Below are 12,596 nucleotides of genomic sequence, written 5' to 3' on the forward strand. Positions count from 1 at the left end.
TACAAGGCTAACGCTGCCGGCACAGGGGTCCGGCCCCAAATACAAGGCTAACGCTGCCGGCACAGGGGTCCGGCCCCAAATACAAGGCTAACGCTGCCGGCACAGGGGGTCCTGCCCCAAATACAAGGCTAATGCTGCCGGCAGAGGGGTCCTGCCCCAAATACAAGGCTAACGCTGCCGGCACAGGACGTTCTGCCCAAAATACAAGGCTAACGCTGCCGACACGGGGTCCTGCCCCAAATACAAGGCTAACGCTGCCGGCACAGGGGGTCCGGCCCCAAATACAAGGCTAATGCTGCCGGCACAGGGGGTCCTGCCCCAAATACAAGGCTAACGCTGCCGGCACAGGGGGTCCTGCCCCAAATACAAGGCTAACGCTGCCGTCACAGGGGGTCCTGGCCCAAATACAAGGCTAACGCTGCCGGCACAGGGGGTCCTGCCCCAAATACAAGGCTAACGCTGCCGGCACAGGGGTCCTGCCCCAAATACAAGGCTAACGCTGCCAGCACAGGGGTCCTGCCCCAAATACAAGGCTAATGCTGCCGGCACAGGGGGTCCTGCCCCAAATACAAGGCTAATGCTGCTGGCACAGGACGTTCTGCCCAAAATACAAGGCTAACGCTGCCGACACGGGGTCCTGCCTCAAATACAAGGCTAACGCTGCCGGCACAGGGGGTCCTGCCCCAAATACAAGGCTAATGCTGCCGGCACAGGGGGTCCTGCCCCAAATACAAGGCTAATGCTGCCGGCACAGGGGGTCCTGCCCCAAATACAAGGCTAAAGCTGCCGGCACAGGGGGTTCTGCCCCAAATACAAGGCTAATGCTGCCGACACAGGGGGTCCTGCCCCAAATACAAGGCTAATGCTGCCGACACAGGGGGTCCTGCCCCAAATACAAGGCTAATGCTGCCGGCACAGGGGGTCCTGCCCCAAATACAAGGCTAGTGCTGCTGGCACAGGGGGTTCTGCCCCAAATACAAGGCTAATGCTGCCGACACGGGGTCCTGCCCCAAATACATGGCTAACGCTGCCAGCACAGGGAGTCCTGCCCCAAATACAAAGCTAATGCTGCTGGCACAGGGGGTTCTGCCCAAAATACAAGGCTAATGCTGCCGGCACAGGGTCCTGCCCCAAATACATGGCTAACGCTGCCGGCACAGGGGGTCCTGCCCCAAATACAAGGCTAATGCTGCCGACACAGGGGGTCCTGCCCCAAATACAAGGCTAATGCTGCCGGCACAGGGGGTCCTGCCCCAAATACAAGGCTAATGCTGCCGACACAGGGGGTCCTGCCCCAAATACAAGGCTAATGCTGCCGATACAGGGGGTCCTGCCCCAAATGCAAGGCTAATGCTGCTGGCACAGGGGGTCCTGCCCCAAATACAAGGCTAATATTGCCGACACAGGGGGTCCTGCCCCAAATACAAGGCTAATGCTGCCGACACAGGGGGTCCTGCCCCAAATACAAGGCTAATGCTGCCGGCACAGGGGGTCCTGCCCCAAATACAAGGCTAATGCTGCCGACACAGGGGGTTCTGTGAATTGAATAGCCTGCGGGAGGAGATGCTGGTCCCAGAAAGATAGGAGGATGTGGAAGGGATAGCATTGTCTCTAAGTTCCAGACTCGTCATACAGGCGGGTGCCAAGAGATGGTGGATTACTGCGATCAAGGGGGGCTGGTGATAACAGACAAACTGTTCTCGAAGGTGCAAAATCCAAGGAACAAATGGAGGACGAAGTGGTGATAGGCGAGCAACTGTCAGATGAAGAGGATAATCCTCCCCTGTTATTCGTGGTTGGCGGGAGGGGACGGAGGAAACAAGCATAATTGTTATCCAGCCATCAACACAGCATGGGCTTGGACATTATGGTAGAGCCCGACATATGAGTGCCTTCTTGCTGCACTATCTGCAACATGATCCCTGTATACTTATGATTAGGAATACTACTGACTACTTGGTTGCCACTCTGTTAGATCCATGTTATAAAACCAAATTTTGCCAGATGATTCCTGCCCTGGAAAGGGAACCACGAATGCTGGAGTATCGAAAAACGCTTTTACACAACCTTAAGAGAGCTTTTTCCCCAAGACAGCAGTGAAGCACACAGTTCACATCGTAGCTCTGACTTCCAACCTCTGGCACGTCAATTCATCAATGCCAAAAGAGCAGCAGCAGCATTGGTGGAAGAAGCGACTTCTGTGAATCCTTTGACACTTTTTTTTAGACTAGCTCCTACACCAGCACAACAGAGAACAAGTCTTACGCGTGGTGAATCAATGGAGAGGATGGTGCAGGAGTATCTAGAACTAAATATCAGTACCATCAGGGAGGGTTTGGAACCTTTCACATTTTGGTCTTCCAAAACGGATGAGTGGCCTGAGCTCGCCTCACACGCCTTGGAGGTTTTGTCATGCCCAGCATACAGCGTTCTCTGAGAACATGTCTTCAGCGCTGCTGGTGGTGTCCTGATGGATAAGCGCAGCCAGCTGTACCCTGAAAGTGTAGACCACCTAACGTTCATCAAGATGAACAAGTCATAGATCTCCAAGGACTTTTGCAACCCAATCGCAGACTGCACAACTAGGTGATATTGCATTTTTTAGTGTGATGCATTAATGTCACGTAACTGCACTCTGTGATATCTTTATTGTGGCTTCTGTGCCCGCTGTGGCTGTTGATGTTAACAGAAATTTGTGGAAATGTGAACAGTCATGGTTGGTCTACATCTGTTGTGTTGGCTGTAGTGGAAGACTTGTCTCTCCTAATTATACTATTTCTACTCTCATGAAATTTACGCCACTTCTGTGGTGTAAGGCCCTCATTTATTTAAATGTGAACACTCCTTGTAGGGTGTCCATCTACTGGTTTGTGTGTAGTGGAAGATCTGTTGGTCCCTATTCTACTATTTTTACTGTGGTGAAATTGATGCCACTTTGGTGGTGCCTGCCAATAATTTCTGAAAAATGTGAACATTCCTGGTTGAATCTCCTTCATGCGTGCTGCTTGTAGCAGTAGGCCTCCGAGACCATTAGGCCTCCGCTTCCTTGGACTCAACTACCCATGTTACTATCCTTAAATTTTTCTGACTATGGTAGTCTACAAAACTGATATTTGTGCGACCTGAGTGTGGCTGAGCATGAAAGCAGGTAGAGGTGTTGCATGTGGTATCAGGGCTCGTAGCAAAGGAGGTCTACACCGATCCCTCACCCACCTTCTTACTGTGACTTTCAATTGAAAGCTGTAAATGCTGGCCCAGACCTAGATACCTCATGCCTGGCTGATTGCTGTAGTACCATGCTACAATTTGTACTGTGGGAGAATTGAGGTCACTTTCCTGGTGTCTGCCCCTCATTTGATGTGTTTTGGCAGCTTTTGGGGCCGTTATAATGTGTATTGCATGCGTTAGTTTTTGCCTCCCATTGACATGAATGGTGTTCGGCTATGTTTTGCAAATATTTGACAAATTAACCCCTTAGTGACAGGGCCAATTTGCTGCTTAATGGCCAAGCCAATTTTTACAATTCTGACCACTGTCAGTATATGTGGTTATAACTCTGGATAGCTTCAACAGATCCCACTGATTCTGAGTGTTTTTTTCGCGACATATTTTACTTCATGTTAGTGGTTAAAATTTCTTCAATATGATTTGCATTTATTTATGAAAAAAAAACGGAAATATGGCAAAAAGTTACCAATTTTCAAACTTTGAATTTTTATGCCCTTAAATCAGAGAGATATGTCACACAAAATAATTAATAAATAACATTTCCCACATGTCTACTTTACAACAGCACAAATTTAGAAACAAAATTTTTGTCGCTAGGAAGTTATAAGGGTTAAAAGTTGATCAGCGATTTCTCGTTTTACAACCAAATTTACAAAACCATTTTTTTTTAAGGATCACATTACATTTGAAGTCACTTTGAGGGGCGTGTACATGACAGAAAATACCCAAAAGTGACACCATTCTAAAAACTGCACCCCTCAATGTGTTAAAAACCACATTCAAGAAGTTTATTAACCCTTTATGTGCTTCACAGGAACTGAAGATTGCAGGAAAAAAAATAACATTTAACGTTTTTTCATAAACATTTTACTTCAGAACCATATAGTGCAAAAAGAGAAAATGAGCCACAGAAGTTGTTCTGAAATTTCTCCTGAATACGCTGATACCCCATATGTGGGGGTAAACCACTGTTTGGGCGCACGGCAAAGCTCGGAACGGAAGGAGCGCCGTTTGACCTTTTCCAACGGAGAATTGAAATTGGACGCCATGTCACGTTTGGAGAGCCCCCTGATGTGCCTAAACAGTGGGGAAAAAACACAAGTGACCATTTTGGAAACTAGACCCCCCCAAGGAACTTATCTAGATGTGTGGTGAGCACTTTAAACCCCCAAGTGCTTTACAGAAGTTTATAACGTAGAGCTATGAAAATAAAAAATCATATTTTTTCCACAAAAATGATCTTTTTGCCCCCAAATTTTTATTTTCCCAAGGGTAACAGGAGAAATTAGACCCCCAAAGTTGTTGTGCAGTTTGTCCTGAGTATGCAGATACCCCATATGTGGGGGTAAACCACTGTTTGGGTTCATGGCAGGGATCAGAAGAGAGGGAGCACCGTTTGACTTTTTGAACGCAACATTGGCTGGAATCAATGGTGGTGCCATGTCGTGTTTGGAGACCCCCTGATGTACCTAAACTTTGGAAACCCCCCCAATTCTAACTCCAACCCTAACCCCAACACACCCCTAACCATAATCCTAACCACAACCCTAACCTCAACACACCCCTAACCCTAATCCCAACCCTAACCACAAACCTAACCCTAACACACCCCTAACCCTAGCCCTCACTCTAGCCCAACCCACTTTAGCCAAACTCTATCCCTATTTGAAAAATGCAAATAAATATATTTTTATAATTTTTCCCTAACTAAGGGGGTGATAAAGTAGGGTTTTATTTACTATTTTTTATTTTGATCACTGTGATAGGGTCTATCACAGTGATCAAAATGAACCAATAGGAAAAACTTCCTATTGTTGCCGGGTGCCGGCTGGCAGATCTTGGTGGGTGCATTGTGCATGCGCCCGCCTTTTTCTCCTGGAAGAAGATGCCAGCATCCCGGGGGACGTCATGGGGGGATGCCTGGACACCAGAGGTACCCGGGGGAGACCAGGGGACCTTATTTCTCTCTCCTCTGATGTGCGATATAGCTGAGACCCCAGAGAAATTCCGACTCTGGGGGGCGCTATACACTTAAACGTCAACGCTGATAAAAAAAGGCGCTGTGGTTTAAGTACCCTTAACTGCCGCCGTTAAAAGGCGTACTGGCCTTCGTTAAGGGGTTAATCGGCGAATATTGCAAATTAGGCTATCGTAATCCGAACCAAACACTGAAATATTCTCTCATCTCTAGTGATGAGCGAACTTGCTGGGATAAGGTGTTATCTGAGCATGCTCGGGTGATAAGAGTATTCGGTGTGCTCAAAAAATATGTTCGAGTCCCTGCGGCTGCATGTCTCCCGGATGTTCGACAGCCACAACATATACAGCCATCGCCTGTTAGGTAACCCCTGTATGTGTTGCAGCTGTCAAAGAGCAGTGAGACATACAGCAGTGAGACATGCAGCCGCGGGGACTCAAACATATTTTATACTAGGTCAGGATAAAGCCACACAGGCCAAATTATCTAATATTCCACTTAATGCATACCTGTTTACAAGCCTCAGCTAAATGGAAGCGGCTGCAGTAACCTTTACCTCCTGGGTAAAACCCTGCATTACCATCAGCGTGATTCTGCTCCCCAGCACAGCATATTGTACCAACTCAGGGCGGTATTCAATTGCTGGTTGCTCAGTTGCAGGTTCAATTCCAAAAGCGTTTCATAGCTGAAATTGCAGATACAATTTATAACTGCAATTTCTAACTATGAATCTATTATACCGCCTCCTTCCTCCCTGCTGGACCCACAGTGCTTCTAGGGACGCTGCGCCCTGTCCGTGCCGTTCCGGACCCACGTACCTCTAAAGGTACCTTCACACTAAACGATATCGCTAGCGATCCGTGACGTTGCAGCGTCCTCGCTAGCGATATCGTTCAGTTTCACACACCGCAGCGATCAGAATCCTGCTGTGATGTCGTTGGTCGGGGCTAGAGGGCCAGAACTTTCTTTGGTCGCTGGATCTCCCGCAGACATCGCTGAATCGGTGTGTGTGACAAAACAAACAAACGCTTCATACTTACCTACCGCTGTCTGTCCTCCGGCGCTGTGCTTTCCTGCACTCACTGTGAGCACAGCAGCCGGAAAGCAGAGCAGTGACGTCACCGCTCTGCTTTCCGGCCGCTGTGCTCACAGCCAGAGCAGAGAAGCACAGCGCCGAGGACAGACAGCGGAAGGTAAGTATGAAGCGTTTGTTTTTTTTACTTTTAGGATGGTAACCAGGGTAAACATCGGGTTACTAAGCGCGGCCCTGCGCTTAGTAACCCGATGTTTACCCTGGTTACTGGCATCGTTGGTCGCTGGAGAGCGGTCTGTGCGACAGCTCTCCAGCGACCAAACAGCGACGCTGCAGCGATCCGGATCGTTGTCGGTATCGCTGCAGCGTCGCTTAATGTGAAGGGGCCTTTAGTTCCTCTGGACCATTTGTGGAGCCTCTGTCTCCGTTCATCGGACAAGTGTCCTCCTCCTCTCTCTTCCATCACTGCTCATTCACTAAGTGAGGTTTGAGAAAGACCTTACAGGTCGAAACGTTACCTCAGAACTCTATTTACCACTGTGGTGTTACTCAATAAAGACTTCACACTTCTGATGCAACTTTAAAATATTGTCTGAGTGCGGTTGTTTGTCCAAATTTATGATAGAACTGGATCCAGTCCAGGTTCAGCCGGCACCAGCTTCATTTCAACAGAGTGCACGCCTTTCCCCTCTAACTATGAATCTATTATAAGCACTGTAACAAATAATAACCTATCACTCAAACTCATTTGTAGCGACCGTGCCGCTCATGATACAAACAGGCACAAATAATACTAACTCTTGCCTCTACCCATTTGTCAGGGATTCCGGCATAATTGTCATTGGAGTAATCTGACTAATAATTTATGGGGACAATAATCAAGAATCCTATGAATAGGTATTAAATGTCCCACATTTATCTACCACCAGGAATCAGTGGGTCACAATTAAAGGGCCACTGTCACCCCATCCAGCCGTTATAAACTAAAAGAGCCACCTTGTGCAGCAGTGATGCTGCATTGTAACAAGGTGGCTCTTTTAGTTTTTGCTTCTGTTATTCCCTCAATAAAGCGTTTTATAATTTTCCCCAAATACCTATCTTTGTACCTGGAGGCGGGTCTGAAGCCTCCTCTGTGAAGCGCCCAACTGCCGCCGTCACTCATCTCTTCTGGGGCGATGGTCGCCGCCCCCTGCGCGCTGTTCTTCTTAAATCCGGCGCCTGCGCTGTACGTGCCTGCCTGGGGCAGGCGCATTGAGAATTGGCAGTCATAGCTCAGATGCCGGGTTCCTGACTGCGCCTGTGCTGGCAGTGCAGCCACCCTGTTACTGAATCCCCGCCCCACACTGTGTTATGCATTATGCACAGTGCGGGGCTGGGATTCCTGGGCATGCGCACTGCGCTTGTCAGACGCTCCCCCAGGTTCCCCGCCTTCCAGCGACGGTCTGTGCAGGAATCTGCCCAGGAATCCCAGCCCCGCACTGTGCATAATGCATAACACAGTGCGGGGTGGGGATTCAGTAACAGGGTGGCCGCACTGCCTGCACAGACGCAGTCAGGAACCCGGCATCTGAGCTATGACTGCCAATTCTCAATGCGCCTGCCCCAGGCAGGCACGTACAGCGCAGGCGCCGGATTTAAGAAGAATAGCGCACAGGGGGTGGCGACCATCGCCCCAGAAGAGATGAGTGACGGCAGTTGGGCACTTCACAGAGGAGGCTTCAGACCCGCCTCCAGGTACAAAGATAGGTATTTGGGGAAAATTATAAAACGCTTTATTGAGGGAATAACAGAAGCAAAAACCAAAAGAGCAACCTTGTTAGAATGCAGCATCACTGCTGCACAAGGTGGCTCTTTTAGTTTATAACGGCTGGAGGGGGTGACAGTGTCCTTTTAAATCCTTCTGTATACATTATCAATTTTAAATACATATCGAATAAAAGTTAAATTTTAATTACACTTTTTTTTTTCTTTTGTGCTTTATCCATAACTTACTAGTGGTGTACACCTAATGTGTAATTCTGTCTTTTAAGAATTGATCAATAATAAATAATTAAAAATAAGAGTGCCACACACCATTTTTAAAATTTATTTAATTATCAGCTAAATACAACTACAGAAAACTACACACACAAAGCACGTCTCACAGACCTATTTCTATATACTGTATATACTCGAGTATAAGCTGACCCCCCTAATTTTGCCACAAAAAAACTGGGAAAACAATGACTCGAGTACGTATAAGCCTAGGGTGGGAAATACAGCAGCTACCGGTAAATGTCAAAAATAAAAATAGGTACCAATAAAAGTAAAATTAATTGAGACATCAGTAGGTTAAGTGTTTTTGAATATCCATATTGAATCAGGAGCCCCATATAATGCTCCATACAGTTTATGATGGGCCCCATAAGATGCTCCATATTAAAATATGCCCCATATAATCTTGCACAAATGTTGATTATGACCCCATAAGATGCTCCATACGGACATTTGTCCCCATACAATGCTGCACAAATGCTGATTATGGCCCCATAAGATGCTCCATATTAAAATATGCCCCATATAATCTTGCACAAATGTTGATTATGACCCCATAAGATGCTCCATACGGACATTTGTCCCCATACAATGCTGCACAAATGCTGATTATGGCCCCATAAGATGCTCCATAGACACATTTGCCCCTTATAATGCTCCACAAATGTGGATTATGGCCCCATAAGATGCTCCATAGAGATATTTGCCCCATATAATGCTGCACATGGCCCCATAAGATGCTCCATATAGATATTTGCCACATATAATGCTGCACATGGCCCCATACAGATACAGTACAGACCATATGAGACATCAGTAGGTTAAGTGTTTTTGAATATCCATATTGAATCAGGAGCCCCATATAATGCTCCATACAGTTTATGATGGCCCCATATAATGCTCCATATTAAAATATGCCCCATATAATGCTGCACAAAGGTTAATAATGGCCCATAAGATGCTCCATAGAAACATTTGCCCCATACAATGCTGCATAAAGGTTGATGGCCCCATAAGATGCTTCACACATTATGGCCCAATAAGATGCTCCGCACATTATGCCCCATAAGATGCTCCACACATTATGCCCCATGAGATGCTCCATACATTATGCCCCATGAGATGCTCCATACATTATGGCCCCATAAGATGCTCCATCCATTATGGCTCCATAAGATGCTCAAAACATTATTCCCCATAAGATCTTCCACACATTGTGGCCCCATGAGATACTCCATACGTTAAGACCCCATGAGATGCTCCACACATTATGGCCCCATGAGATGCTCCATACATTGTGGCCCCATATGGTGCTCCATACATTGTGGCCCCATACGATGCTCCATACATTGTGGCTCCATACGATGCTCCATACATTGTGGCTCCATACGATGCTCCATACATTGTGGCTCCATACGATGCTCCATACATTGTGGCCCCATGAGATGCTCCATACATTGTGGCCCCATAAAATGCTCCACACATTTGCCCCATTTGCTGTTGCTGCGATTAAAATAAAAAAAAAATCATACTCACCTCTCTTCGCTCAGGCCCCCAGCACTTGCGATAGTCACCTTCCTTGTTCCACCACTGTACGCTGCTCTGTCTTCCATTCTCTGCACTGACTGTTCAGGCAGAGGGCGGCGCGCACACTAATCGCGTCATCGCGCCCTCTGACCTGAACAGTGCTGAGGATGGAAGACAGAGCGGCGTGCAGCGGTAGAACGAGGAAGGTGACTATTGCGCAATGCTCACCTCCCCCGATATACTCACCTGCTCCCGGCGTGGTACCTGGCAGCGTCTCACTGTCAGATGGTCTCCGGGAGCCAGCGGCATCTACCTGTGTTCAGCGGTCACGTACCGCTCATTACAGTAATGAATATGCGTCCATATTCATTACTTTTATGAGCGGTACCACGTGACCGCTGAACACAGGAAGAGCTGCCCGGAGACCATCGGAGATGCAGGGACAGTGCCAGGAGCAGGTGAGTATGTCACCGCGCCGCTCCCCCGCCCCCCCCACTGACAATGACTCGAGTATAAGCCGAGAGGGTCACTTTCAGCCCAAAAAAGTGGGCTGAAAATCTCGGCTTATACTCGAGTATATGCGGTATGTACTTAACAAAAAAGTGTGAAACAATTGAAAATATGTCTTATATTCTAGATTCTTCAAAGTAGCCACCTTTTGCTTTGATGACTGCTTTGCACACTCTTGGCATTGTCTTGATGAGCTTCAAGACGTAGTCACCGGAAATGGTTTTCACTTCACAGGTGTGCCCTGTCAGGTTTAACCCTGCTGTTCTGTTGGTCAAAAATGACCGACTTTGAACTTCAATATTCTTTAAAATATTCAAGATGCGGCTCTGAAACCCGTGGCCGACCGACCCATCCTCATTTAAGTCAATCAACCACAAGTTTCAGAACCGCATCTTGAACACCCCAAAAAATACCAAAGTTCAAAATAGGTCTCCCCAGACCGAACAGAACAGCAGGGTTAATAAGTGGGATTTCTTGCCTTATAAATGGGGTTGGGACCATCAGTTGTTTTGTGCTGAAGTCTGATGGATACACAGCTGATAGTCCTACTGAATAGACTGTTAGAATTTGTATTATGGCAAGAAAAAAGCAGCTAAGTAAAGAAAAACGAGTGCCCATCATTACTTTAAGAAATGAAGGTCAGTCAGTCCGAAAAATTGGGAAAACTTTGAAAGTGTCCCCAAGTGCAGTGGCAAAAAACATCACGCGCTACAAAGAAACTGGCTCACATGAGGACCGCCCCAGGAAAGGAAGACCAAGAGTCACCTCTGCTTCTGAGGATAAGTTTAACCGAGTCACCAACCTCAGAAATCGCAGGTTAACAGCAGCTCAGATTAGAGACCAGGTCAATGCCACACAGAGTTCTAGCAGCAGACACATCTCCACAGCAACTGTTAAGAGGAGACTTTGTGCAGCAGGCCTTCATGGTAAAATAGCTGCTAGGAAACCACAGCTAAGGACAGGCAGCAAGCAGAAGAGACTTGTTTGGGCTAAAGAACACAAGGAATGGACATTAGACCAGTGGAAATCTGTGTTTTGGTCTGATGCATACTGAACCAGCATGGCTACCACAGCATCTTGCAGCGGCATGCTATTCCATCCGGTTTGCGTTTAGTTGGACCATCATTTATTTTTCAACAGGACAGTGACCCCAAACACACCTCCAGGTTGTGTAAGGGCTACATGACCAAGAAGGAGAGTGATGGGGTGCTACGCCAGATGACCTAGCCTCCACAGTTACCAGACCTGAACCCAATCGAGATGGTTTGGGGTGAGCTGGACAGCAGAGTGAAGGCAAAAGGGCCAACAAGTGCTAAGCATCTCTGGGAACTCCTTCAAGATTGTTGGAAGACCATTCCCGGTGACTACCTCTTGAAGCTCATCAAGAGAATGCCAAGAGTGTGCAAAGCAGTCATCAAAGCAAAAGGTTGCTACTTTAAAGAACTTAGAATATAAGACATCATTTCAATTGTTTCACACTTTTTTGTTAAGTATATAATTCTACATGTGTTAATTCATGGTTTTGATGCCTTCAGTGTGAATGTACAATTTTCATAGTCATGAAAATACAGAAAAATCTTTAAATGAGAAGGCGCGTCCAAACTTTTGGTCTGTACTGTATTTGCCCCATATAATGCTGCATATAGCCCTATAAGATGCTCCATACAGATATTTGCCCCATATAATGCTGCACATGGCCCCATAAGATGCTCCATACAAATATTTGCCCCATATAATGCTGCACATGGCCCCATAAGATGCTCCATACAGATATTTGCCCCATATAATGCTGCACACGGCCTCATAAGATGCTCCATACAGATATTGGCCCCATATAATGCTGCACATGGCCCCATAAGATGCTCCATACAGATATTTGCCCCATATAATGCTGCACACGGCCCCATAAGATGCTCAATACAGATATTTGCCCCATATGCTGTTGCTGCGATTGAAAAAATTAAAAAAAAATCACATACTCACCTCAGGCCCCCGGCACTTGCTATATTCACCTGCTCCCCGTTCCACCGCCGCTGTCTTCCCATCCTCTGCACTCAGCACTGACGTTCAGGCAGAGGGTGGCATGCACTAATCGCTTCATCGCGCACTAATTGCGTCATCGTGCCCTCTAACCTGAGCGTCACTGCGGAAGACGCGGAACACGCAGCGGCGCTGATGGTGGAACGGGGAGCAGGTGAATATACTCACCTGCTCCTGGCGCGGTCCCTGCACGTCTGCTCCCCGGCGGCAGCTTCTTCCTTTAGTGAGCAGTCACGTGGTACCGCT

The sequence above is a fragment of the Ranitomeya imitator genome, chromosome 5, assembly GCF_032444005.1.
Source record: "Ranitomeya imitator isolate aRanImi1 chromosome 5, aRanImi1.pri, whole genome shotgun sequence".
NCBI classification, from domain to species: Eukaryota; Metazoa; Chordata; class Amphibia; order Anura; family Dendrobatidae; genus Ranitomeya; species Ranitomeya imitator.